Source organism: Pezoporus occidentalis, unplaced genomic scaffold, assembly GCF_034315485.1.
Source record: "Pezoporus occidentalis ecotype Australia unplaced genomic scaffold, CSIRO_AGI_Poc_V1 ctg95, whole genome shotgun sequence".
In the NCBI taxonomy this organism is placed as follows: domain Eukaryota; kingdom Metazoa; phylum Chordata; class Aves; order Psittaciformes; family Psittacidae; genus Pezoporus; species Pezoporus occidentalis.
This window is the reverse complement of record NW_026916315.1, coordinates 579,768-607,363: the sequence shown is the minus strand read 5'-3', so window position 1 is coordinate 607,363 and position 27,596 is coordinate 579,768. Positions and strand designations below refer to the sequence as shown.

General features: G+C 43.9%; 1 long non-coding RNA gene across 2 annotated transcripts in view; it reads right to left on the bottom strand.

Annotated features, from left to right (window-relative positions):
- Positions 1–1,283: 1,283 nt before the first annotated feature.
- The window catches only part of LOC134157366 (uncharacterized), a 43,574-nt gene continuing 17,261 nt past the window's right edge, over positions 1,284–27,596 (bottom strand). The window contains exons 1-4 of one of the 2 annotated variants that reach the window (XR_009962294.1): positions 23,501–23,815; positions 14,029–14,233; positions 3,062–3,231; positions 1,284–1,416 (exon numbers count right to left, since the gene is read on the bottom strand). This is a non-coding gene — a long non-coding RNA (uncharacterized LOC134157366). Of the gene's footprint in view, positions 1,417–3,061; positions 3,232–14,028; positions 14,234–23,500; positions 23,816–27,596 lie in introns of those variants that run through there. The other variant, XR_009962295.1, reaches the window with a different exon arrangement.

Here is a 27,596-nt window from a genome sequence, read left to right as displayed (position 1 = left end):
TCAGAACAGCTTACAGATTTAATGCATTCTGCTGATAGTGGTGTGTTGGGAGGTTATTGATTTAATTTAGAGAGTGGGCATACAGAAAAACAGAAGTAGGTAAGGCTAAACTAGATCCCACTGCAATTTGAGGGGGTTTGCCTATCAATTTCTATAGCTTGGAGCATTTGCTTCTGAAAGCAAAGTTCAAATGAATACAGCCCAGGTGGCACTGTACAGCGCCTACTTTGCTAATCTTCATGCTGGAGCAGCCAACAAATTGGCAAAACTAGTTCAGAGGGCAGTCGGGAGGGATAGAAGCAGCACACAGTTGCCTTGGAGTTACCCAGAGTTATCTACACATCACGCTGTATGCTCCCTGCTTCTCATAATTAGAGTGTCTAGACAGGAGATGATGTTGGTGAAGCAGCAAGTAAAAAGGTTTTGCAGTTTTTCAGAGGAGCCCAGCTAAAGCAGTGATTACAACAGAGTGATAGACACAAGACTTGCAGAACCCAGCTGAGATTAGAGACAATTTTGACCTGTGTAAAGGTCCTTTCATAACCCTTTACATCCCCAAAAAGCTGCTGAATCAGAGTAGTGATGGCTCAAGCACTCAGGAGAGCTCAGAGCTTTTGAACCAGCCTCAAACTGGAGGTTTCTGCAAAAATAATTGCAGCTGTGTCTCAGCTTTATCCAGATGCAGGCATTTAGCAGCCTCAACTTGTGTAAACCGGCTTCACTCCACTGAAGTCAACAACAATTGACACCAGCTGAGAATCTGGCTCTTGGTGTGGTTTAAATATAGTTTGAAGAAAGAGAACTTACAGAAGGATTGCCCAATTCCTCATGTCCATTTCTCCCTTGGGGTAAGGCTGAATAAGATGATTTTTTTTTTCTTTTTAATTTAGCTTCAGTTATTTTTAACAACAGTATTATGAGTTCACATTTATTATAGCACCTTCCATCCCCCAGGAGCTAGGCTGCCTTTCAGGCTTCACCTGGAGTCATGGAGAGAGACGGACATGGCACCGGAATGGAGCCACCTCTGGATGCAACACAGGGGATGCTCAGCACACACAGAAGCCTGGCCACAAGCACAACAAATCATTGAGGGGACTAAACTAATTCAGCTTCACCATTGTAAGAGCAAGCCTCAGACATTTGCACAAGGAAGCAATCCAAGCAGCAGTTTCAAATCCTCCCTTGAGCTGGCCAGGAGATGGACATGATGTTTTTACAGCCATGCAGGGTGTCACGATCACACACTGTGGCCCTACATGCACAACACAAGGCCTGATTAACACACATACTGCTGGGAAAAGGCAAACATGAATGACCTTTGAGAAAGGAAGAGTAGCCAGATCACTCCTACTGTGACAAACCAGGGCTCTGTTGGCATTCCCCCATCTCTTTAGTTCAAACATGCCTGGAAAGCTAAGGAATATGGCTCTGAGGCCAGATATATAGCAATCTTCATGTGCAGCATTACAAGGCTGTGATTTTCCAAAACTTTAGCCACACTGCAGTGATACTTATACCAATATCTCACCAAGGCAGTGGGGTCATCGGTGCCAGTGGCAGCAGAGATTTACCTCAGAGGAGTTTCAGAAAGCTCAAAGGTCTGACATGTGTGCTTGGGAGCAGGTGGGATAGTTGCCAACTCTTTTTCAGTATGGGAGAGAAAGTGGGAAAGTATAACAGGAAAAATGGGTTGTCTCACGGGCTTACATCTGTGCAATTGTGCTAGAGGTAGAGTGACACCAACACCAAGGTTTTTAAGCACTGGTATTGTCCACTTTTTCTGGGCTCAGACTAGGAAACTAGAGCCCACTTAGATGCTACTATATGGAAACTGCTCAGAAACATCATCTTCCAGACAGTTCCCCTCAAGCCACCACAGAGCAATAGAAATCCAGCAAATAAAAGCTGTAGCCACCACCCAACTGCTCCATCAAAGACATGAACTCTGGCCTCTTAAAAAAAAAAAGGGGGGGGGGGGGGAGAGAGAAGAAAACCAATACAAACAAAAAAAACCCAGCTCCATTAATGAAAAATAAAGCACAAGGCAAGGGGTGATGAAAACAAATAAAACTAAGGCTGTAAAATGCCTGGTATGTAAGATGTGTTGAAACTTGCTGCTGACAGCAGCTTGAGCAGACATTCACATGCAGCCATTCATAAGATGCACAGTAATTACCTTCTCTGGGAGGCTGTATTATGATGATTTCTTTAAGCAGAGCACAATATCTCTAGCAACAGGATATAATTACAGCAAAGGATATGCTTCTTAACCTCCTTCCACACACACCCCCCCCCAGCCAGCTCAGGGAGAGAGCTGGGAGCCAGGGGCTCTGTGGGGAGGGTGAAAGTAGTTTACCCTACGTTACTGCACTCATTACCTACAGCCAAGCACGCTTTTGATGAGATATTGCGGTGGCATTGCTCTCAAAGGAACCCAACCTCTCTCCCGCTCAGTTTAGGATGGAAACACGCCCAATGCTGCAGGACTTTGACAGAGCTGGCAACAGCCACCAAGCCACCGGAGGAGTCCGGCACAGCCAGCCTGCTCTGGGCCGACACCTCAGTGGTAAATAAATAAATACCAAAAATAAACAGGCAAGGGAATGACTCAGAACTGGAACGTGCTGGTAGTGCTGTGGGGCAGCAGGACTTCCCACCTCCAGAGTGGGACCTTGCTGGCCCCAAATACTCCACTGCAGAGCCCCTTTGGAGAGCCAGCACGCTCTAGAGAAAGAAACAAAGCTCCCAGATAAGGACTGGCACCATGCCCAGCATGGGCCGTGGTGTCTCCAAGGGATTGATGCCACCTCCTGGTGATTACCTGGCCCACCTGCAGCAGCCACAATGCCACAGCTGGTCCTCCCAGCTCAGCTCCCTGGGGCTGGCTGTTCTGTTCTGCTTCCACAGCTAGGAAATCCTATTGCTGCAGCTGCTGGATTAATTTACATAGGGTCCAGAAGTAGAGAAAGATGCAGACAATGACAAAACCCTAGGAGCTGTGCACTCAAGCCAAGGGCCTCTGTCTCTCGCACTGCTTCTATCCATGCCTGGTACTCACTTTTCCAGATTTCTCTGGGATGGTGAAGTGGCCAACACAGTCAATAGTTGCCAGTGAGGTTTGTTGTACTGGGAAGTGGCTCAGTGAGGTGAAGTTCCATTTGCAGACCGGCAGATAGGGAGGCTGTGAGCATCATGACTTGCTCCTTCTAATTATTTCAATCATCAGTCCTGGGGGAAACAAAAAGGGTTAATCCCTGGCCCCATGTCTCTCCACCGCAAACCAAAAATGCAGTGCTACATCTGACCCTAGGCTCTGTTGTTTCTAGCCCACACACTGATTATCTGAAAGTCAAAATGAGAGCTCAGCCTTCATTTTCCAAAATCCTCTGGAGTAGCAGTGCTCGGTGACTCAGGCTGTCCATGCCAGGCACTAAAAGCAGAGAGCCTGGGATATTTTCAGAACCAATTTTCAAGATTTCAGACAGGTTTACTTGCCATTCCAGGATAGACGATGTTTTTTTTTTTTTTGCAGATGAGAGACTGGAAAGCTTGTCTAATACGAAATAAATAAAATTAAAGAATAACCAACATTTTCCTCTCTAGTCTGGAAATTGCATTACAAGTGGGAGTCAGCTTGGTGCAAGTTTGCAAGCTGTGATATCAGTAGGAGAATTTCCCTTCCTATTTACAAAAGGAAATGAATTTTGCATCCACCGGATGGCAGTGTAGGGAGAGTATTAGTCGTAGTATTATTATTTTCTTTTTAAGACTCTCAAAACTGATTGCAGACGCAGCAATTCATTGCTTATTAAGATCTCCCTGCATTACAACCAGGCAAAAAAAATCTAGGTCTCATTAATAAACCATCTTCTAGGATCTCCATAAGAAGACAAATTGTGATTAGCCAGGATTGTTCAATGAATGATTTGTCTTGTCTGACAAAAAGAAATGATTGTTTGGAAGGAAGTGTGCTTTAAATAGCTCACTCTTTATAATAAAACCAAAGACTTCAGATAGAAATACATATAGTAAGAAGGCAGTATTTCTACTTCAGGAGGAGGTAACTTCATGCATCAGGCTAGCAGGTGCTAACTTTTACCTTAGAGTTCAGACACTGCGGGACCGAATAATTTTGAGCCCGAAATGGCAACATTTTCTGCAGTTTCTGTTGTCAAAACATCTCGATGAGCAGAAAGTCTATTCGACTGCCAGACATGGCAGGAGATTAGTTATCAACGGCAGGGAACAAATTTTGTTTCCTGCACAGCATAAAGTTCTAAATAATAAGGCTGAATGTTAAAATCCAGGTAAATAATACTAGTGAGATCCATCGTATCAACAAGACGATTGGCCCAGAGTAATGAGCGCTGGAAAATAAGCAGAAAAAAAAACCTGGGGTGCCAAGCCACAGGCTGCCCTGTTGCCACTAGAGGGCAATAGCAATCAAGCGACAAAAGCCTCTCGAGGTGAGGAGCTGCTGGCGAAGGGCTGGTCGAACACGGCCAAGCCGCGTTTCCCGAGGAGGCAGCCGCGGCTCCCCGCCGAGCTCTGGTCGCGGTCTGCGGAGCGGCTCTCCTCCGGCAGCCCCCTGGCCCTGCCGTCGGCGCGCTCGACCCCGTGCGGCAGGCAGGTAGCGCCTGCTGTCAGCCCCGGGGTTTGGTTCGCCTGGGTTAGCGAGTGGAAAATATTCACAGATGGTTTTGGTCTAGAAAAACAGCCACAAGTAAAAGAAGTACTTTTAACGGCATGCGTTTCAGCATCATCAAATAGGTGGTCAGATGCCGCTCTGAACAGATGATTGATCCAACATAACACATCATTCAATTCCAGATGTTGCAAAGAGTGAGAAAGGGAGATGGAAAGACTTTAGCAGCCTCATGTATTTGGCTTACTGCAGGGAAGGTTTGGAGGTGATTTGATCTAAATTAACGTTTCTCAGTGGGGGACTGTGGGAGATGCTAAAGGACTCCAAGAATCTAACAAAACTATAACTAGATCCAGAAGCTCAAAGTAAAAGCTGGATAAAATCAAACTGGAAATAATATGAGCACTTAAAAATTAAAACTTGCAATAATGTCAGTAGTTAATCACTTGAACAAATCATGTAGGGGAGAGTTTTATTCTCCACCCTTTGAGCTCTTAAAACAAGATTTGCTGTCTTCCTAAAATATGTGCTGTAGCTTAACAGTGAATTATTAGCCTTGATGCAGACATTACGGGTATAGGTCTCGTCTGAATGAGGCAGAAGGTGAGACTAGATTAGCAGAATGGTCTCTTCTTGTAATTACAGTCCACAAATACCAAGGTTCTTGTCATAGAGAATTGTCTTTCAGCTGTAGGGGATGACTCCCACCTTTGCAAACTCCACAGGCTGTGTCAAAGCAGCAGTAACAGCAGCCCCAAGGACTCTGTCACACAGAGAGCAGAGGTGGCCTTCAGCTAATGGGGTGCCTTCTATTGTCCAGTCATTAGCTGTCTCTTCAAACAAAAAGACCATGAGCATGAAGAAACTATTGTCTACACCAGACTGCCCAGGGCCAACAGTTGGGCCATTCTGTACCTCTGGTAGGGTACTGGTTCCTGGGCTGTGGCACCAGCTAAGAAGACACTCAGGGCAGGAACTGATATGCGAGATCCATGAAGATGTGGGACACTTTCAATGTTTTGAGACTCCAGAGTTGTTAGTAATGCAGAGGTCACGTAGCCCAGAAAGTAATGTCTGCAGTGCCTGCCCTTTTCCTCCCCAGTCATGGGCCACAGGGAGATCTTTAATGAAGGAGAAGGAGTGGATACAGCTCCTTGGGAGTTGCATGTTGCACAGACAACACAGACTTGTGACTCAAGCATCCAAAAGCATCATACCACTGAAACACCCCCAGCCTCAGCCCAGCCCTTGTGCCCTGCAGAGCAGACAACACCAACATAAACAAAAGCTCAGTCTTTCCCACCAGAGACACAGATTACTGCTATAGCAGCTGTAAACTGTTTCCAACCTAACCAAATGTCAGTGCTTAACAAGGCTGGACAGTTATAAAACAGACAGAATGTGATGACAGCACACTGGCCCTTGCAATAACTTAGGGGTATTTCTCTGCAGAAGCAGCATGAGGTGGTACAGGAACAAAGCAGGTAGAGAGTAGAAGCACACAGCACTTGGTTCTCATGCTCCTCTTCAGAAGAAGGGCTTGCAGAGATTTTTGAGTGTTTTGTCAAGGCTGAAAAGTTCTGTCAGCAAGCAAGGAAGCTTACTGGGAAACAGCACAGACACAAAGGACGAGGCACACTGCACCAGGCTGGGGATGATGGGCCTGTGTTGAAATGGGAGTGCTGGCCCAGGTGACTACACCTGCCACAGGGAGGGGGAGCTCAGCATGCTGGGCTATTTGCTCTGTTTTCTGAATTGGAAAAAGTTAAACATCCCACCAAATTAAGGCAAGAGGATTTAATGTGAAGAAGAAGGTGGCAAGAACATGTTTGAGCATTGTACTGTTTTGTAGGACCAGGATATGACCTGGTCCAACCTCCTCCAAACATCTGCAACAACTCTCAGTCTCCTTCCTCACACTAACCCCAGTCTCATGTAAGAACCCCAAGATGTCACTCCTGCTTTCTTCAGGCTTGAACTCTCACTTGTGTGCTCACGTGATCTCTAATGTCTGCAGCCTGCTCCTGATAAAGAAACCACATCTGAGGGGGATTCCTCTTTAGCCCAAGTGGTAAGCGGTCAAAACCCATCTCAGGATCAGCCTGCAACGCTTTTCTTGTGACGTGTAACTAGAGTGGTTCTACAAATCAACAAGTTACACTACTTTTCTGGGCAGGTCAACTCCAAAGCAGAAAGCCTGGAGTAACTGTGGTTCTCCCCATTTCCAGGGCCAACAGCATATGGGGTACACCTTTATGCATACTCACATATATACAAGCAAAGCAAGCACCATGACCTTAAACGTAAATGCTGGAGCCAAAACCATGCTCCTACATGTTCCTGCTCAATTTGCAGAACAGGAGAGAGGAGGTTATGGGGCAGCAAGTCTGATACAGACAGCAGTCAGATTGACACAGTGCTGGTGGATGTAGGAAAGTGAAAGAATCTAGGTGGGAGTGCACAGCCAAATTAGGGGTCGAAGGGTTAAGAGAAGAGAGCCCATTATTCCCCACTACCACTGTGTTCCAGGCATAAGAAACATTTGGAGCTAATTAGAGGCAGAGCAGAACAATGCACTAGAGAAAGCAACAATGCCCTGGTTCAACCCAGCAGATGAGCTTCGTGCTCAGAGCAAATTGGTCTAAAATGAGTATTGCTCTATCTCAAAACCAAAAAGGTGTGACCTACTCTCTGACCCTGGCATCAGCTGGCAGGAACAGAATTGACAGAATGGTTCTTCATCCCCATCATGTAGAGATTGAGCATATTCAATTCCATCTCAGAAATAAAAGCCATCAGCTCTTCCAGCTGATTTGAGGTAACCGATAATACAGAACTGCACTTATTAACTAAACTAGACTGTATTGTGAAGAGCTCCAAGGCAACAACTAAATGGACAGCCATGACAGGGTCTTTGTGACTTCGAAGCCTTAAGTAATAGCTTTAACATTTGCAAAAGTAAAGTATTTTAATTTTTTAAATTATCTTAATGGACTTTTGTGAAAATTTTGCTCCTGAATAGTAAAAATGTCCAAATCTGAGGCTACAGCACCTAAATGCTAGGCTCTACACAAGATCTGGGAAACTTCTGGAAGTTATTCTGGAGTAACTTCTGGAAGTTATTTCCCAAAGCAATTTAGAAGTTGCAGTGTCAAGCTAGCTTGATTTTATTGTGAGTTGATTATTTGGGTGTTGTCTTCTAGTGAAGTCACTCTCAGACACTCCGCTTGATGACAACAGGGCTCATGTTCTGAAGAAGAAATTAATACTTTAAGTTTTAATGTCTGGGGAAAGAGGCAAAATGTTGAAGGCTCAAAGGAACTTAATTATCATTGGACTAGTGGGCTACAAGCAGGTATTTTTAGGTAGCCCAATTCCCAGTATTTGTTATCGGAGAAATCTTTAAAGCTCCTAGGCCCCAGAGCACCTCACTGAAAGCTGCATGGGCACTACCTGTATTTGGTAGCCACTAAACAGGCATCTTTAAAAACTTCTGTCTGCAGGCAGAAATTAAGACAACAACATTTAACAAATGACAACTGCTCTTCGTAAGGGATGCCCAGCAAACATTTTCAAACCTTACACAAGCCACCACTTCATCTGAACCAGCTTGAAAGCCACTTTGACACATCTTCACAACATGCAACAAAACACAGGACCTGGAGCATGGCAGCAGGCCATCCCAAAGGGAAAACTGCCATAGGAGCCAGCCTGACATCTGCAGTGACACAGCTAACCTTCACATAGGGAAGAGCAGGTCACACTGGTGGCCCTTTGCCACCCTTCTTTGCTAGGGCTATTTAAAAAAAAAAGCAAATATGCATGATTGCCAGGACAGACAAGTGCTAACTTGAATATTGTTCCTAAAAGGAAGTATTACCTCCAGTGGTCCTGGGAGAATATGAATGGGTTGACAGCATCACGGGATCACAGCACCATTCCTTACCCTCAAGGGACCTGCACTTAACTGTTGTTTCCAGCTGGCTCTTAGCTTATCATTAGGCTAAGCAGCCCGCAATGTTTGATGTGTAATTACACTGCCATGGCAGTCTGCACCCAGCCATTACAGAATAATTTCAATGTGGTTACAAGGATTCTAGAGGCTTCAGTGTATGGATGACAGCCCTAGGGCTTCCACATGCCAGACCAAACATCACTATGACAGTGCAGAGTTACCACCTAATTACATCCTTAAAAAAGTTAACCTCCCGCCCCCCAGATCCCCTATAAAGAAGGACAAGAAGTGAAAGCAAGAGGAAAAAGTCAATGGCAAGGATATAATGCCAAGCAAGAGAGCAGAAAGCTAGGCACTGTGTATGGGGAACTCCACAGATCTGTATTCCCATCTTCTGCAAGAAATTCCGTGCATTTCAGAGCCTCTCTGGTACAGTGGCATAGATCCTGAGGAACAGACAATTTAAGAGATGCCTGTATTGAGGATACTGCATTCCCAAAAGAAGGTGGAAGAAGCCTGTTGGCAGCGTATCTTCTTGCTGCCAAATGATCAAATCGGTTGTTGCAGGAATCTGAGTATATTTCCTATGCTGTCCACAACAATTGGATAATAGCAATGTTTTAAGGAGCAGATTCCTCTGTGCCTACGCCAGCTTAAAACTGGCTTTGGAAAAGGAGCTTTTTCCTCCCCATTTTGTCTGGTCTGTTCCAGTCACAAATTGTTTGGAGAAGGGAATGGCTGAGGCTCAGGGCGTGTTCGAACATCACCCAGCACTAGGAAACGCAGCATCAGTTTTTGCCTCTTGTGGCCAAGACCACATAAAAGGCAGACTTGGCACCTTCAACCTGGGATTTAGCAACAAGAAGGTATTTCAGTGACATCTGGGAAAAAAAAAGCACGTAGTGATCACTGTCTGCTAGGTTGGAAGATCTTAATACTGTTTTAGCAAGACCAAGTTCTACAAGTGGGAAAGCCATTTACTCAATCTTCTGTGCTCTTTTCTGTCTTCACCTGCACTAAGATCAAGTGGTTAACACTGCTTCTTGCGTGAAGCGTCACTTCCTGCAAAAAGCAGAAAGTGAGTTTTGGTTATGGGCTTGGCCTGAGCAGCAAATCAGCCATGAAAGGAGTTGGTCCAGAGTTTAGATCCAGCCTTGGAGAACAGTGGGAAGTGTTCGCTACCACAACACTGTCATGGAAGTGGATGCCTTGCACTAATTCTAACCTAAGGTATCTCCTCCTTTTCACTGTCTTTTCAGGCATGTTGAATAACAATAGCATGGGATTGAGAGAGGATATCAATGCCAGTTCTCCATCAGTGATGCTGGCTCCTCCAGCAGCTATCCATTCTCTTACTGGTATAAATGCCCACCTTCCTTCCAGCCACATTAACCTCCACTAACACAAGATCAAGTAGGAACTTCTTTTATGCACCTCTTCAGGACAGCAAATTAAAACACAAGTTTTTCGGAAAGTATTAAGATGGGAAGCTCTATTTAAGACTTGGAAAAAAAAAGGCCTTCTCTCAAAAGATGACATTTTGTGGGTGATGTCTTGGGCTGATATACAGCCGTTTAGCAGAAAAATGGCTTTCCAAAGCACCTAAACCTGATCCTGCCAGCACCTACTTCTGCACTTTTCAAATGGCTTTAAGAGACCTCGGAATTGTCAAGAACAGCAATAGTTGTTATTCTTGTCTCCGCTAAATCTAGGATGCCACCTGCAAAGATTCTTAAGTACAGAACATTTACACTCTCAGACAAGAGTGATGTGCCACCTATTAGAATGAAGACTTGTCATTTGCCAACTGCTAGGATTTTTTTTAACTAGAAATAGGCACTGCAGAGAAGCACCAAGTTCCAGCAAAAAGAAAAGCTCTGGCATCAGCCTTTATTGTTTCCTTTAAAGAAACAGCTAGCAGAGACCTTTAAATCAAAATCAATAATGATTCAAGTTCCCATCTCTCATTGCCTGCTCTGAGCAAATCAAGATTCACTGATGTTGACATGTCTGTTATTATTATCTTGTCTAAACAAAGAAAACAGTAATAACTCAAAAAAAAAAAAAATGCATCCACAATTTGTAATCAGTAGGTTTCCAAGTACTTTTCAAAAAGGACAGTGTAACTATCTCAGTTTTATGGGTGACTATCTGCATTTTAATACTGGAATAACTAAGGCACAGGAAGAATTAACTTGCTCAGCTAGCCAATGAAATACCAAGAAATGGAGCCAGATATCTTGAATCCCTATCAAATGCCTTCCAGATAACACTCTAGGTAATGTAATCAATTAGAAACGTGACATATCATTCATCTTCAAAGAATTTCACAAACAGTGAACAGACATCATCAGTGTTAAACCACACTGTGCATCTCAATATCCCATTGCACCATCTGCTTTAATCATCTTTGCTCTATGCTTAGAATTCATGTAATTAATAGATCCCATTCTAAGAGGACTGAGATAAATGACTTATCTAGAAATCACTTCAGAAAGAATATAGACTAGAAATAGGTCTGCATTCTAAATATACACCTAACTGTAGATGCGCTAGGCCAAACACCAGCTTCATGCTGAACAACGCTAGCACCTAGTCCAGCACAACCCAATTAGCTTGGGCATTTGTCCTGTATCCACACACCTCACATGCACCGCTGTGCTGCAGCTCTTCCAGCCCTTCCATATCTTCTTTCCAACACACATCACCCACACCATCACCACAGCCAAAACCCATATTTACATTCATGACCTCTCAGACAAAATCCAGAAGCTTGAGAAGTTTTCTCTGTACTTTTGGTGACATGGACCTTCTATGGCTTGGTCAAACACTTGTGGCTAAAATAAGAAAATGTTGTGAAAGAACAGTAAAATAAACCTGACAATAAAAGACCACAACTAAAATGTAACTACTTCTGCTTCATTTTCAGATCATCAGATCCATGTTAAATGTGTAGATGGTGCCTCCATAGAAAACCATTGACATTAGTTTGTTTTAGATCCTCTACTCCATAGTAGACAAGTCAAAACTACTTATCTAGTCCATTGCCTATTCTTTACATGGCAAAAAGCCCAAACAAAACAAAACCAAAAAGACAGTCATTCATGTCCCAACATTTCTCATGCAGATGGCAACAAGGCAGCCATGACACCATGACATTCTGACAGTCTGTCATAGGTTTCACCACAAGGGAAGACCTACTAGATCTGAGCAAGAAATATCTCAGTCACCAAAATGCTGAAAACTATCAAAGTGATCTCAAAGATCTTAAGCTGTTACAACAGAACCCAAGGCAGAAGCACAGGGAGCCTCATGGGTTACTGCAATCATCTGTTGGTTTACAGAAGTTTCTAACATGTTTAAGAAGATTCTTTGTTGCACATGTGTTATTTCAGCAGCTTTCCTGAAAGTACATCAAACTTAGAGCAATGTTAAACATGGAAAGGGAAAAAAAGAATAGAAAAATCTAGCTGATTCTGTATGACACATTAGTATCAACAGCTGACATAAAAGGCAGAGCTGGAGGGGAAAAAGTATACAGCTACTGGTAGTCTCTCCTGAGATATGAGAAGATGTGTAAGGAGGTACAGTAAAAGTTGTGTGAAGTCCCCATACCTCACGCATTCATTTGCCTAGAAAGCTCACAAGCTTCAACATGAGTGGCTTTTTACACCAGTAGCAAAATGCAGAGCAAGGAGCATTTTAGATGGTTTCAGCCTCCCCCACCTCCCTCTTGCCCTGATCATCTTTGCTCAGAGGACATAAAGCTATTTTCCACAAAGAAATGCAGGGCAAAAGGATTAGACAGAAATGACTGTAATTAACAAAGCCAGATTATTTTGTCTGCTAGAAAGTAAGATTCAGTTCTGCAAGTTACTGTCTATACCTTTAGCCCCCAAAGCACTTCTGATTTGCCTCCCAGAATTGGATTCAAAATTTGCCTCCCAGAATTGGATTCAAAGTCAGTAAATAATTACTTTCTCATATAATCATTGTACTTTGGGGTTTAACCACTTGAATATTAACCTCTAAAATGAAGGCTATTATGAGCGTGCTTACATGCTTGATTTCATACATTCATGTTATTTGACTCATACAGGCAGAGTCTTACGTGACTGAAGTCTTCAGATTAGTTTTTGGGAGTATGTAGGAAGCCTGAATTGGCAAGTTCCAAACCTAAGCACAGGGAACTTGCCTATTCGGGTGCTAGTGCTCAAAGCACAGTGCAGTCTATGGCACAGCAACAAAGAGCCATTAATTAGACAGTAACAATCCCATGGGTTTAGCTCCCTTCCTCTATACATCACATGTTCTTAACTGTTGAATTTAGGAATAATTATTTGTGCCGCTCCCTTTTTCTTTGGGGTACAATAGCTCATGGACAGCCACTGATGGCAGTTAATAAATATCTCTGCTGATGAGTAAGGCTCTCTAGAGGTGGCATTTTGGAACAGCATTCTCCAGGACAGAACTAGAGACCACATTCACACATGCGACAGATTAGTGGCTTTCAGTGAACTTTTTTCCCTCCAGAAAATCTCTCTGCCCATCCCTTAGACTGGTACATAAACTAAGGACACAGCCTTGCAAGGTGTCAAGCAACTTCTATGGAGTTTAAAGCACTTATAATTGAGCCTTTGCAATACATGATTGACACAGTAAATGGCAGCGATCGACCATGCACACCCTGACACCATCTTTGTACATTCCCATATTAACATTTACCACCATGAAAGAAGGTGTTGCCGTTGGTCACTGCAAGGTAATTTCAGTCTCCTCTACTGTGTTCTGCTTCTTAAGCATTAGGGAATAAACCACCACCGATATAACAAATTAGACAGCAACATACATTAGGAATACTCCAGCCCTCCATGACTAGCACAGCTAGTGTAAACAAAGGCTGCAATTTGCACCGTTTACTCTGATTATAAGTTAGGGTTAGCTTTGCCAGTACAAATTATGTCTCCCTTTGTCTTCAAGAAAGCTGGCCATAGACTAGAGGAACTGAGACAAATTTTTTGTATTAAATGAGTTGTCTGATTAGATAGATCCCTTTTTACCAGCTTTTATTTCTCCATCAGTGACCAGGGATTTTGCAGCATTTATACCCCTTGTCTTCCACCATTATTCAAGTATAGATTTAGCCTGTATCATCACTAGAAGTTACAGAGACAGAAATTCATCTGCTGGTGCAAATCACAGCTTGAACGCTAGTGAATAAAATCAAACTACTGGGCACTTCCTTGACCTGTAAATGTAAGTCATGAAACCCTAATTCAAATCTGGGGTCACTAAAACAGAGGGCTTATGATTTACTTGGCTATATAACAGCTGAGTATTCCAGATGAGACTCCCGCTCCCAAATAATTCCTAGCACGGATGGACTAGGGATCAGTGAAAATAAACCTTTACTGCCTTCGCTTACCCTGATAATGAAGAACTTCATGTAAGGGATGCTGCTTTGTACAAGAGCTTGCACAGAGAGTGGGTTTGGAAGTCACAGGTGAAGTCATGGGACTCCCAGTCAAGTGAGAATCTGAAGCTTTCCCATTACCATCTTTGTCACGTTTCTTTTCCACTTGCCCCATCTGGAACTCTTGCTTGTTTTTACCATCTGACATTTCAACAGCCTAAAACCAAGAAAAACAACTCTTTTAAACAACCAAAATGTTTGATCAGATCTTCTACATAAATGAAACAGCTAGTTTATGCCAGGCATCTGAACTTGGTAAAAATAAATGACTGCTTCAAACCCACTATTGTTCTTAAGGTCTCTGACCTTCAAAACATCATTCTATTCTATTTGTAAACAACACAGACATGACAGAACATGTGAATACCACTTTACCCTTTGGTAGCAGCATCCATCCCAAGACCTCAAAGTGTTCTGCAAATATTAGCTAAGACTCTTATGCCTCTAAAGACTCCTACTCTTCCACAAATATTAGCTGAATCTCTCCCCATGCCACACCGCTTATAGGTGTTAGTGCTATTCTCCAAGTTCAGAAAAGCTGAACGCTCCAACTAAGGTTATTCAAGAGTTCTGTAAAAGACTCAGGCAATGTAACACACCACACAGTTATAGAGCTGTGATGAACATTAGTAGAAAACACTTAGGTTTCAGGTAAACAGCAGTTTAGCACAACTGCACTGGTACAGCTAGACCAGTTGCTAGCCACTGATGTACTAACACAAAGATAAGGTAACGGTAACTTCTACATAGTAGACTAAACTTCCTAGGAGGACTCATTGGAAGCAATTCATTTCCAAGGCATAGAAAACATGCCTGGATTTCCCTCACATCTGTCTTGCACCTTCTGTAAAATTGGTTGTGGACATTTATTTCATGGAAATTTTCAACATACCTTGAGATGGGACATCACTCCAAGCTCTTGCCAAGACTGCTGTTTATGTTGATTGTGGTTCCCCCTGGGCCCTTTGGATCCCTCAGATTCCATCAGAGGATAGGAACACCTTCCCCCTATGTTGTTTTGGGTCACCCACACTTCCCAAGCAGCCCATCTACTACAGGCTTACACAAGAAACAAGTTTCCCAAGGGTGGAAGCCCAGAACCTGCACTTTGCAAAATCAAAATACAAAGCAAAGTTTCAAAATATGCATTTCTTGCCTGTAAATGACAGTTCATTTCTGTTAGGCAATCAGTTAAAATTATCTTCTTGAAGGAGTGATACTACTCTATATTAACATAAAATTGTACCCAGTTTAAGATGATAAATACTATGCCCAGTCTATAATTATAGATGATGCGTTAGGGTTCTTTTCCCCTGAGAATTTTCTCTTCGATATTTTATGCAGTCTTCAATCTGCATTGAACCTAAACTGAAAAAGCTGAATGATGTTGACACAGGAGAAAACAGCAATAGCAGTCAGTATGAGGTTAAGGTTTACCAAATGGTTACTTTATTGTTGGATACAAAGGGCAGTCCACACAGGTGTTGGCTTTTGGCGTTTTTACAACATACTGTTGACTCTTGGAATGCACTGTGACCATTACACGACGCTGATAATGAGCATTACCAGAGCCTTTGAAGCACTACAGGAGCAAAAAGAGAAGGTCAGTGGATAACTTCATGACAGCCCACAGGTACCATTGAGTTCCCTCAGCAAGGAAAACTACTTGTTACTACTGTGCACTTAAGGCTGCAGGTAAAATGCAGAGGAAAAAGTGAGAGCTAGGAGCCTGAGCCAGCCAGCCAAACTCAGCAGGAAAACAAAACCTGCACCATTAACTTGGGGTTGGGTAGGAAGTTAATTCACACACAAGTTAAATGATGAATTTTTTCCCTGAATTTCTGCAGCTCAAGATTGGGTACCTGACTGGAGGTACAACAGAGGTCCCAGCTTTTGTGGAAGCGTAACCATGCAGATTTTGATGGCATAACTTACAAAGTTGATCAAACTAGAACAGCCAGTCTCATTCTTTCGTAGAGTGGTTCAAAGTGTGTGTGTGGGAGGGGGGGTGGGGTGCAGTGGGGAGAGAGGGAACAAAAACCAAGCATAAAAGAAGTCTGAAACCCAATTTCCTTATTCTCTGACTCAGACTCCTAGAAGCAAGAGAGAATTCTTCAATCAATAGAAGTGATTTTTCAATCATCAAAACTGACGCACAGGCCAAAAGTGGGAAACACTTCTGCTCTTCATAAGAAGCCTGGAGGACTGTCCTCAGAATTGCAGCCAGGTTCCTTTTTCCAAGAGGTCTGTTGGAGGTTATGCTTTGAGACTGGTAGTGTGCCCAGTTCTCAGCTACTTTGGCCATGACTCTTGGCTATTATGCACCATGATGATCCGTGTCATCACCATCTGTCCCTTAAACCCAGGTGTGTAGTTAAACACTGTGCACCCCTGAACATGGTTATCAACCTTCATGTTCTCCAAAAGCCTGAAGTCCTTCTGAGGCAATACAGACAAGCTAAGTCCCAATCCTGGAGAGTTGCCTTTTCTCCAGAAGCAGGTTAGGAAAGCAAATCTGCCTTCTTTCTGAATTGGCTTCTTTAACTCCCTGGCTAAAGAGCTGCTCTCAAACCTCCTCTTAGCTGTTATGACAGAAAGTCTTCATCTCCTTGTGTTGCCCTGCTGCAGATGGTGTAGAAAGGTCCTCAGCTGGAATGACCCTGGCATGAGGCAAAGGGAGAAGAACAACCTTGCTGTATCACTCTCCCCTCACTGCTCAGAGCCCCAAAGGCTCCCTGTGTGGCTCTCTAAGCTGAACTGGCTCTGCGGGCTCCACACTTGCTGGGCAAGTGTCCCCAGCCTCCCATACCCATGGGTTACAATCAGCACTGCCAAGAGGCCTCAGTACCACAGGCAGGTTCCTGTTCTGCAGGATACTGTATCAATGCAAGCAAGCCAAGATGCTTCCTACCCTGAAACGCTTGATGTTTAAGCAGAAAAAAAACCCAAAAGATAACAAAATAAAGGGGTGGCCTTAATGAGTGCACAAGGTTAATCCAAGAACCTGGGCTTTTGTTGCAGAGCAATACAAGGTTTACCACAGATGCTGCTGTTGGTCTTTCTAATAGACCAGTGGAGTCACAACACAGCTGGTGTGTCTGGTGCTTCCCACAGGCTGTGCACACAATCCAGGGAGTGCTTGAAGTTAGGTGACCTTGCCTTTGGTGCTGGATGTCAGGATGAACAGAGGATGAATCTGTCTTCGGAGTGATATGTTCATACCTATCAACTTATGCCACACCACAGACTTCTTTTGAAGCAAGAGCAGCTGGCACAGCATTCTCATCTTTGCTTTCTTGCTGCCCCATGCATCCGTCCACAAGGAGGTCGCATCCCCTCTAACAACTTCTTTGCTTTGCAGCTTACTCCTGCTTATTTCAAAGTTGCTGCCAGCACTGCGTTGTTTCCATAGAACCCCAGGGAACTTCTAACCTCAAAGTTGAGCAAAAACGAAGTCCTTTGAATATTTTCCAATTAACCTGAGATTGACACTAACATTTTTCTCTCAGTGTTCCCACTATTTGAACAACTAGATTTCTCCTGCATGCCCCACTTGCCTGACCTTTTGCAGCATCAAAGATCTAAGTAATTCTTTTCCCAAAGATCACTCTGGTTTTAAAGTAGAGAGATCCCCTTCTGCTAATTTCACTTATACATTGCCCTTCTATGTTGTGTCATTTAGTGACAGAGATCAGAGAAGCCTTGCAGCAGCACAAATCCAGGAAAGATATCAAAGAAGAGACAGCGTGGCAGGTTTTTTATATACTAGCAATGAAAGCAAGTTACTACTGCTGAAAGCCTTCAGGGTTGCATTCTGCTCCCAGTCTCACAGCATAAGTATCCAGAGAAATGCCTTGCTGTCATGACGGAGGATTAGTCCAGAGCCAACAGAGAACATAATTGCAATGCCATAAAAAGCGTCAACATTTATAATTTAAGCAAGAGGCTGGAGGTATCAGACCCTGTCCCAGTCTGATGCTTGCAGAAGCATGCCGGCCTTCAAGAACCTGCAGGCACTGTGGTCCATTAGCCAAACTTTATTTGAGCTAATGGCAATGCTGGAATGCAGGAACTGTCTCCTGGCTAAAAAGGCAGTTCTGCCAGGAAAGTCGCAGGCAGATTCTGTGGAACCCAGAAGAAATGGAGGAGAAGGCTCCCAACACATAGCAAAATAGCAGCACTCCCTGCAGATACATAGACCACACACCACCTAGAGAGCAGCCAGCACATTAGAGACAATATGTTTGTATCATTTATCGCCCACTGTTGCTTAGGTAAGGCAAAACTATTGGGCAGATTGCCAATGTGTCCCAATTGCTGAGGTGGGGAGTTTCTGAGCACTTTCTGTCCATTAGCTTGCAAATGTCCCTCTGAAGAAGGTACGTATTGTCGCCCACACTTCACAGACAGGAAAAGGGAGGTACAGAGAGCCAAGTATCCCAGTTCTCCCTCCTTTCTTTCTGAATTATAAACAACAACAATAATCTTTCCCCAGGTTACTTAAGCCAAAGGCTCTACTGGAAAAGGGAAGCTGCCCCTTGCCTGGAACCAAGCATCCAAGAGTAGCTGGAGGTAGCAGCCTGAAACCTATGCAGTGTCTGACTTGGTCTTATGGTGAGACTTTTTCCTCCAGCATATCTCTGTGATCCTTGCTTGTGCTCAGGAAAACATGTTGTACTCTGTGTGCTCAAGAAGTTCACCTTCAATAAATAATCTGAACAAAGGGAGTCAATGCTGGCACAGTAGCACGGGTTGCTACAGGGAGAGTTTGCAGCAATGTCAAACTCACCTTTGCTGGTGGCTGCTGCCACTTGCTGGGAAGGAATCCAGCCCCCAAAGGGGAACACTTAGGAATATCAAAAGCCAAGAGCAATTTCATCCCCATTAGTTAATATCAAATATAAAGGACCTTTCCAGAACATAGCAAGCAGTTATTGTCTCCTTGAAAGACAGTTAAGAAAGAACTGGGTTTTAGGATCCTTAAATGATAAGGCAGAAATACATAGATTTGTTTGTTTGTTTTGTTATTTTTTTAAGAATAATTGCAGGGTAGTATTGCTTAGTAAGCATCAGTAACACTCAGATTACTGCCTGGAAAAGTCCTGGGTCAGAGACATTATTGACCCAGTTCAGAGAACAAGCAGTGAGCCCCACGGGCAGTACTGTTCAAGATGTTGGGCAAAACAGCCAACAGATCCTTTCTGGTTTTAATAAAATGAAGTGGCTTTCATTCTCCCTATCCTGTAAAAACAGAGGAAAAACAAAACAAAACCAAAACACCAACTACGGGTGACAGGTCATTCTGAAAGAAGGGCAGGATCCAGAATTAAACAATAAATATCAAAGCGCTGCTGAAATTCCAAAAAGTAGTTAAGCAGACCCACACTATGAAACAGGACTATGCAGCTTTCAAGCTCAGGTCCCTCAGGGCACTTGGGGTCTCTTGCAGATACTTGCTAATATTGGTTCAGTGTACCAGCCTGAAGCTGGTCCAGAGAATGCTGTTTAGTCTACAGGTGTACAACATTAGGCTTCAGCAGCAAAGGTCGCCCTTCCCCACACTGAATTTAAGAGGTTGAAGCAAAAGATGCATTCACCTCATAGCCCTTGAGAGATGATTGCAGCCCTACAGAAACATGGTAAAAGGAGCATGAAACTTAATAAGGGTAATGAACATGGAGAAGAACAGTAATCAGCTTGTCTAGGAATGCAAATTTCCGGTCTGGCTAGCCCATAGCTGATGGTGAAGATCAGGATTATTGAAACAGGTTGGAGAAGAAAAGCTGGTGGAGTTGACATTCAAGGATGGTGGATGCTCACCGAGCAAGCACAAGGGATCCAGAAAATTTCTGGCTGACTTTGGTTCTCCTATAGATGCTTTGAGTAGCCTTTTGCTAAACAACATCTACCTTCCCTTCTTTCTCCATACTCTCCTCTGCAAAATCCTTTGTTTCTTTACCTGGCAAAACTCAGGAATAAAAGAACTTTCTCCTCTTTCATGAGTTAAATACAACAGTGAGAGCGAAGCATAGAACAGGAGTTACTATTGCCTAGAAGAAGATAAAGAAATTCTCCCTTAAGATCCCCACTATGACCATGCTCCTGCTAGTTTCCAAGCACAAGAATTCATGGCAAAACCTGCATCAGAAACCAACTTCACTGCTAAATAAGTGTTAGCAGAAATAGGCAAACAGCCTTGCACTCTGTCATACTCTCTGAAAGACTGAGCATGCCAGCAAAGGCAGCACAGACTCTCAGAGCGGTAAATAACTAAGTAGGCAGAGCAAACAAACATTTGAAACTCCATATGGCATAAAACCTCTCTTTAGAAGGAGGAGGTGAAAACAGTTTTGTCAGAAAGGACAAAGTTTTCTCCCCTTCCCTTCTCCCCACTTCCCCAGCCCTCCCTTCTCTTATTTACTTTGTTTCCCTGTTTCTAACCAAGTAAGAGAAAATCTAGTATTTGGGGAATCAGGCTTTTTCTGTTTAACTCCAGCTGTGCCCACAGCCTGCATACTTGCTTGGTAAAATTTGCCCAGTCTAACAAGCCTGAAATAAAACCATAGTGATTTTTACACTACTAAAAGACCGGCCCTTGACAGGACTAACAATTACCTATGAGTTCCAAAGCAGCAGCTTGTTGCATGGCGCAGCACCGTGTCTGGGGATGCAGAGGCTCTCTGTGTTTTTTTCTGTAGCTTTTCAGCCTCTTTTGCAATATGGCAGCACAGGGAGCTCTACAGCAAAAACAAACCCAGACAAATAAACAAACAAAAAAACCCCTCAGAAAAACAGCTCAGAAGGAATTTTACCTGTCACAGGCATGGGGTTAGAGGGACCATGCTGTTAGTTTCAGGTCAAGGATGAAGCAGCATCCAAATTCAGATAAAAGCTCTTGCCAGGAACACCAACCATGAGGCTTCTTAGGGTAGGTGGGCTCCTGCTGTGGTCCCCACCACATGGTAGCTGTACCACTTTCTTTATGGGGAATACCTGCATGCATAGACCCAGAGATAAAGAGGAAGGCAGTCGGTTTCCTTGTGTTTGATTTAGAAAGAGTGGCTGCTTTGGGATCTAACACCTAGCTCTTACCAGAGAGGGTCTGGGGCCTGCAACTGTGTTATCCAGTATCAGAAAGTCCCCTTGGGCAGGGACTGTGGGAACAGATGCTGACCTCAGCCAGGCAGCACGAAAACAAACCTCAGTACAAAAGGGCAGGACGCCATGAAATAAGAGTCCTTGGGAAAGAAAACAGGGAGAAACCAAAGCTCAAATCTTGATGCTTCTAGGAGATGTGGAGAGGCATAACTGAAAAGGATGAAATATGGCCAGCACAGGGTTGCACAAGGACAGGCTGAAGGTCTGAGCAGGGCCAGCAACCTGGGCCAGCTGGGGAAGGAGCAGCAACACCTCTGCTGCAACCAAGGGCTGCTTCCAGGGTGGCAAGCAAAACCTGTCAGTGCCAGCCACACTGCTGCTGTTTGCTTGCTGAGGTCTGGCAGACAGACTCGCCCTTCGATGTCTGCCTGGTCGGTGCCCAGCATAGCACCAAGAGCCTGTCCTGCTTGAAGGTTAAGAACAAACTTTTGCCCAGGATGAGGCAGGAATGAGGAAGGTAGGTGGCAACCTGTCTTGCTTTCATGTCTTTTCAGACTGAACATTTGGGAAGGAAAGTTTGCCTAGGACTGAACCTCTGTCTGGGATTAATTCAGCTCAAATTTGTAGTCACCGCAGGCAGCAGGGAAGCTGCAATAGCTATTAGAGAACAAGCCAAAGAAGTAAAAGCAAGCAAGGACAAAGAGTAGCCCTTGCCCTCTCCTGAAAGCAGAAATGAGGCTTCAGGATCCAAATTAAAAAGCAAGGACTAGTCACCAGCACTAGCAAGTCACTGTGGACTGGCCAGCAGCACGGCAGCCGCCCCAGCCAGAGCCTGTCTGCCAGCAAGCAGCTCTGGCACAGTAACCATGGCACACCCTCCTCCGGCGTTCAAGCCCCAGATGAGGAGCCCGAAGCCGACGGGGAGCGGCTGCGAAATGCAGCGAGGGAAAAGAGGCAGTCCTACCCCTGCTCCCTGCTGCAGCCCTGCCGCAGGGGATGGAGAGGAGCGACCAGTGTGCCTCCTCCTGCAGTTGCTGCTGGCCAGGTGCCTCCAACATGTTGGGGTGTTGGTCATTCCTTGGCTGCGGGTTCTAAGCTGCCAAGGTACCCAGAAAGAGCAAACTGCAAAAGGAAACGAGACCATTGCATGGTAGAGACAATAAAAATATGAGACAGGTCAGTGGCTAGCAGTATCACCCAAGACACCTGGCATCCTCGCTGCCCTTGCTCACATAGGCACCACTCTCAAAGCGTCAAGGAGATGGCAGTTTCCTCCCTGAAGGCTGGAGGTGGTTTCCCATCAGCTCGCGTTGCCACCCCCGGCTTCCCGCGGGCAGCGGGCAGCTCCGGACCCTTGTGGTCGGTGCCATCGCCTGCTTGGACAGGAGGTGGCAGCAGATGGCCGCCCATAACGCCCAGTCAGGCCCGCAGCATCTCCCGCGGGCACCTTGGTACCCAGGGGAGAAGCCCTCGCCGGCCCCCAGGGGACGGGGGAAAGATAGCAGGAGGTGCTCCCTGAGAGCACCCATCCTCCCCGGGGTGTGCCCTCTCCCATCCCTGCCCCGCTGGCTCTGTAGCTCCCATCCAATTCCACACTTGCCACACCCCTGGAAGAGCTTTGCCACAAACACATTCTTAAAAACAGCCCCTATCAAGAAAACAGACGGCAACAAAGAGGAAACTCTGATTATTATTGATTAATGTAGGATTAAATTGGCAATAGGAGATATTGGGTGGCAGCAGAAATTAATGCAGACGTTACGAGTAGAAGGGAAGGAAAAAAAAACAACATGAAGAAAAATCATAAGGAAGGAGAGATGCATGCTGCCCAGGTCTCAGCATGTTCTCAACAATCAGGAATCATGCTCAAATAACATTATGATCTACAAATGTTTGTCCCTTCACCGGCATTCACCAGAATACATTTTTTTTTTCTGCAAAGGGTGGGTTTTTTTTGTTGTTCTTTTTTTTGTTGTTGCTGTTGGGGGGGGGGGGGGGGGGCGTTAAATAGTAACTGGAATTGTTTTCCAACATTTTGAAATTTCCACTTCCATCTGCCAGCTTAGGAAATACCAATGGGCAATGAGACCAGCCCAGCTGAAACAGGGAGTCCCGGAAATCTGCTCCCTCCAGATCCCAATGGCTACCTTCCTCAGACTTCTAAAGCCTGAAAAAAACCCTGAATTTTAGAGTTCCTACAAGACAGTTCTCCAGAGTTGTAAAGGAAATTTGAGGGTTTGGTAATTGTGTACTGAAACAATGACACAAATGGGCATGGACACCAGTACAAGGAATGGAATGGGACACCCTGTTGGCCAACTCCTACCTTTCATCCCATCTCTGTAGTCTGGTGCTGTATCACATAGTCATCCTCCAGGCAGTGCACCGCTGGCTTAGTTTGCTCCTGTAGCCCTGAGTGAGATTTGGTCTTTCAGGGAAAGCAGCCATGATGATTGAAGTTGCACATTCAAGCATCCTTTTCTATTTTCATGTGCTGGACCTCACCTCTCTCACATACTATCCATCCTTCCAACAGGAGAGGTTCACAAAATTGGCAGTTCACAAAAGTGACATCAGACAGAAACCAACAAGCAGTTTTCGTATCTTTTTCCCAGAAAAAAAACAGACCTGCTTCCTAGGAGAAACCCATAGGAAATATAATGGATCATAGAATGCAGTACTGAACAGGAACTCAAAAAGTCACCAACGCTATCCCAGTGTCTTAAGACACAATAATCTCCACTTAAACAATTCCTGGTCTGGGCTCTGGGGGGCTGCTGGGTTTTCGTTTGTTTGGAGTGAGTGGATGAAGGGGCTGTGTGTTTGGTTTGGTTTTTTAAAATCTCCAGCAAGGAAAATTGTATAACCTTGGTCAGGAATTCATTAAAGACTAACTCCTCACACCCTTAGAAAATGCTGTCTCATGCCTAGGCTTGACCACATTTTCTGTTTCAAGGTAAGCCCAAGACTTTTGGCCCTGTCCACAGGCAATGTGAACGTTTCTTCCTCACAGTATCTGTTTATATGTTTGAAGACTATTCACAATTCCCTGTCTCTTCACCTGCAGAAGAGCCCTTCAGGTACAGACCCCCTGATTTAACAGCAACTCACATCGGTTCAAATTTATTGAATTTCTTAGAACATTTCAAATATAACAAATAAGAGGAAGCGGAGAGGCAGATCTTGAAACCAGCGGCTCTTTAGTAGTAATGGAAGTTACATAATCCAAAAGCTTGTTTTATTTTGGTTGGGTTTTGGAGGGGTTGTTTTTTGGTTTTTTGATTTTTTTTTAAAAGCACATGTACAACCTGTTTACCAAGACTGTATCAGAGTGGAAGATGCAGACTTGCTTGCTTTACAGGTTACTATGGAGACATCCTTCCCTTCATTAGTCTGTAAACAGACCTTGTTACACAGAAGTGAGAAGTTCTTATTATTGGCCATTCAAAAACTGCCTGTGATTGAAGCTTTTCACATACTATGAACTAGTAAACATCTCTGGTTAATTGGTTTGTTTTATTGCAAGTTTGGCCAAGGGAAACTCGACCAAGGGATGATGAGCAAAGATACACATTTTCCAGCCTCACAATTCTTCTTTTGAAGTCCCATCAGAGAGCCAGTGGCTTCAAGTACTGCTAAATTCACAAAAACTTTGATTTCTGTTCCCAAAATAACATAGGCAAATCCCATCAAGCTTGAATAATCATGCCCCCTTGTCCTCAAGCATGTTTCTAGAGAATTACTGTGAATTTGCATAGTGTCAGGGTAGGAGAACGAAGAATATAAAACATTTGGTATCAATAGCAATATCCATTGATTCCAAATGCCTTTCAGGTCATGACTACTACATCTTTTGCTTTAGATCATTGCAAGGAAGTTGTAATAAACACCATAACACCATTATCTTTGATCTATGGATCTCTAAAATATGCCTTCAACTTTCCCCTTTTTATTTCACCAGCACTTTCCAAAAGCCCAAGGTGCAGCACCCGTTACTCTTGGTGCTTAATACTGCTTCCTCTGTACCAACTTTTTGACAGTTCACTACACTTTGCAGATACTACAAGCATTTTCATCTATTTCTATTGCCTGCCCTGCAGTTTTCTTCCTGTAAAGCTTGCCCAGAAATCAGAACTAGAGATAGGACAGTCAAAGCTGCAGTAATTGGTCAGAATACAAACCAAGTGAGAAACAGGTAGCAAGAGATGACCTAGGCCTAAGCAGAAGCAGAAAACACAACCCATCATGAAGGTGGCTCTTGGCAGGAAACTCTTGAGTCAACCAAAATCTGAGTCACAAGCCACATGCGCAGCATCCCTGTTAGACAACCTCCTTTTGGAGAGATGGCCACAAATAGTGCTTCCACATAACCAGAAGTTGCTCACATCAAAGGCACACAAAGCCCAAGCACTTTTGCTCATCAAAAGTGCTAAAATCACCAAGATGAACAGTAGTGTCAGGACAAACAAGGTCTCTGTCAGACACCGTGAGGACACTATGCCTCTGCAAACCAGACCTCTCACTTTTCAAGACAGGGATAGCATTTAGGGCAAGGATCAAAGTAATCTGAAATGAACTCTGCCAGGCTGAATCCACAAGCATTTTGAGGGCTGAGAGCTGTAGGTACTTTCCCTGCATACAGTGGTATTGGCGCCAAGAAAACATTGCGCAGAACCTCACACGCCTTCTCTCTCCTTGTCATGGGGCACCAAAGCACAGGAGCAAAGGGGAGTGCAGTGCATCTTTGCTTAAGGTCTCTGATGATGGAACCTGAGGATATAGGTTAAAAGCAAAGAAAACACTTTCTCAAAAAAGTATCCTCCCCTCTTCCCATTCCAGATGCTGAGAGCTTCTGCTCAGTTATTTACTTTGTACAACCACAGTTATTTCAATGGTATTTTTTAATTTTTTTTTACATGGAAATATGGATGATTACCAGAAAAACAAATAATTGGGATGCAGCCCAGTTGGATATCACTGAGACAACTAAGTGAGTATCCCTTGTAGAGGAGGAGAAGAGAGAGTTACAGAGTTAGGAACTGTCGGTTGTCACATTTAGGATAAACATGACAAGAGCTGCTTGTTGCCCTCCTGCTACTGAGGACAAACTAACTACTCACAGTCAGGATAAAACTGACATCCACGTTTTCTCAGAAAGAGGTTTAAGAATCTGACTAAGCAAGCGACTTGGGAATACCCCCTTTTCTACCCATATTCATATAAGTACATAAACATACACTTCTATTCTTAAATTCCATTCCATTTTTCAGAATTTAAACATGTACTAAAATTCATTCTTGACCTTCAATTTTATCTTCCTGGATTAAATTTGGATTAGTAACCTCCTGGGGGAGATGAGATGTCTCTTGATCGACTCAGTTCTCACAATGGAGATTATCCTTGTTTTCACTAGCCACAACTGCAGTAGCCTAAAGCTCAAAAATGAGATCCTGCTAGGTCAATCCTCACATTTTTAATTGAAGTAAAGACAACAAAAATGAAGTTGCGTTGAAGCTGGGATGAGCACACCTATTTCTGTCTCCATGTAAAATACAGTTTCCTCTATGTGAACACATATGAAACACTCTGGCCATCTGGAACTGAGGAAGATCCAAAGTACCTCATCTTCTTTCTAGTCCAGGTCTTCTTCCTATCTACAACCATTTCCTGATGAAAAAACTTCAACCAGCAAACTGCTTGCTTCTATTTTTCTCACAAATCTGCCCATAGTTGTGCCATTCTAAGACTGCCATGGCATTATGGGTCAGGACACTAAAATATTCACAAAGTGATATTGCAGATATGAGAACCAGTGATAGAGCCAGAGTCCAACCTAGGCAATACACAGTTTCTTAGGTCTTAGCTCTACCAAGAGATATAGAGAAGTGTAATAAAGAAAGAAGAAGCTATATTCAACAGGCACATTATTCTTAAACAATACTGCCAGGAAGCACTTTGTGGTGCTAGTGTCACTCATATCTTCAACCATATATGGTTGAATCTTCCAGGATGGAAAAGTAGTCTTAGATCTGCTGCCACTTTTCCCTCTTATATCTCAGTACTCAAGGTTTTTGTAATCACACTCCTGAGCAACTGACGCTACCTTTGTCTTGAGCTCTTCAACAGCCAGATACAGGCCTATATTAAAAGAACTTCCACTCATAAGGAATTCTCAGAGAAGCATCTGGAAGAAAAAGCAGGCGTTAAGATCATCTGCAATAGTAACTTTTACTTCTGACATTAGCTCACAATCTTAACTCTGGGATTCTTCACACTTCAAAGGCTCATGGCACCAAACACAAATTGTTGGGTTTGCAAGTAACAAATAACATGAGTGTGCATGAGTAGAGCAGATGCTTGTGGTCCTCAGGGTGGGATTGACCAAAGAAAGCTAAGAATAAGCCAGCACTGCGAACTCATGA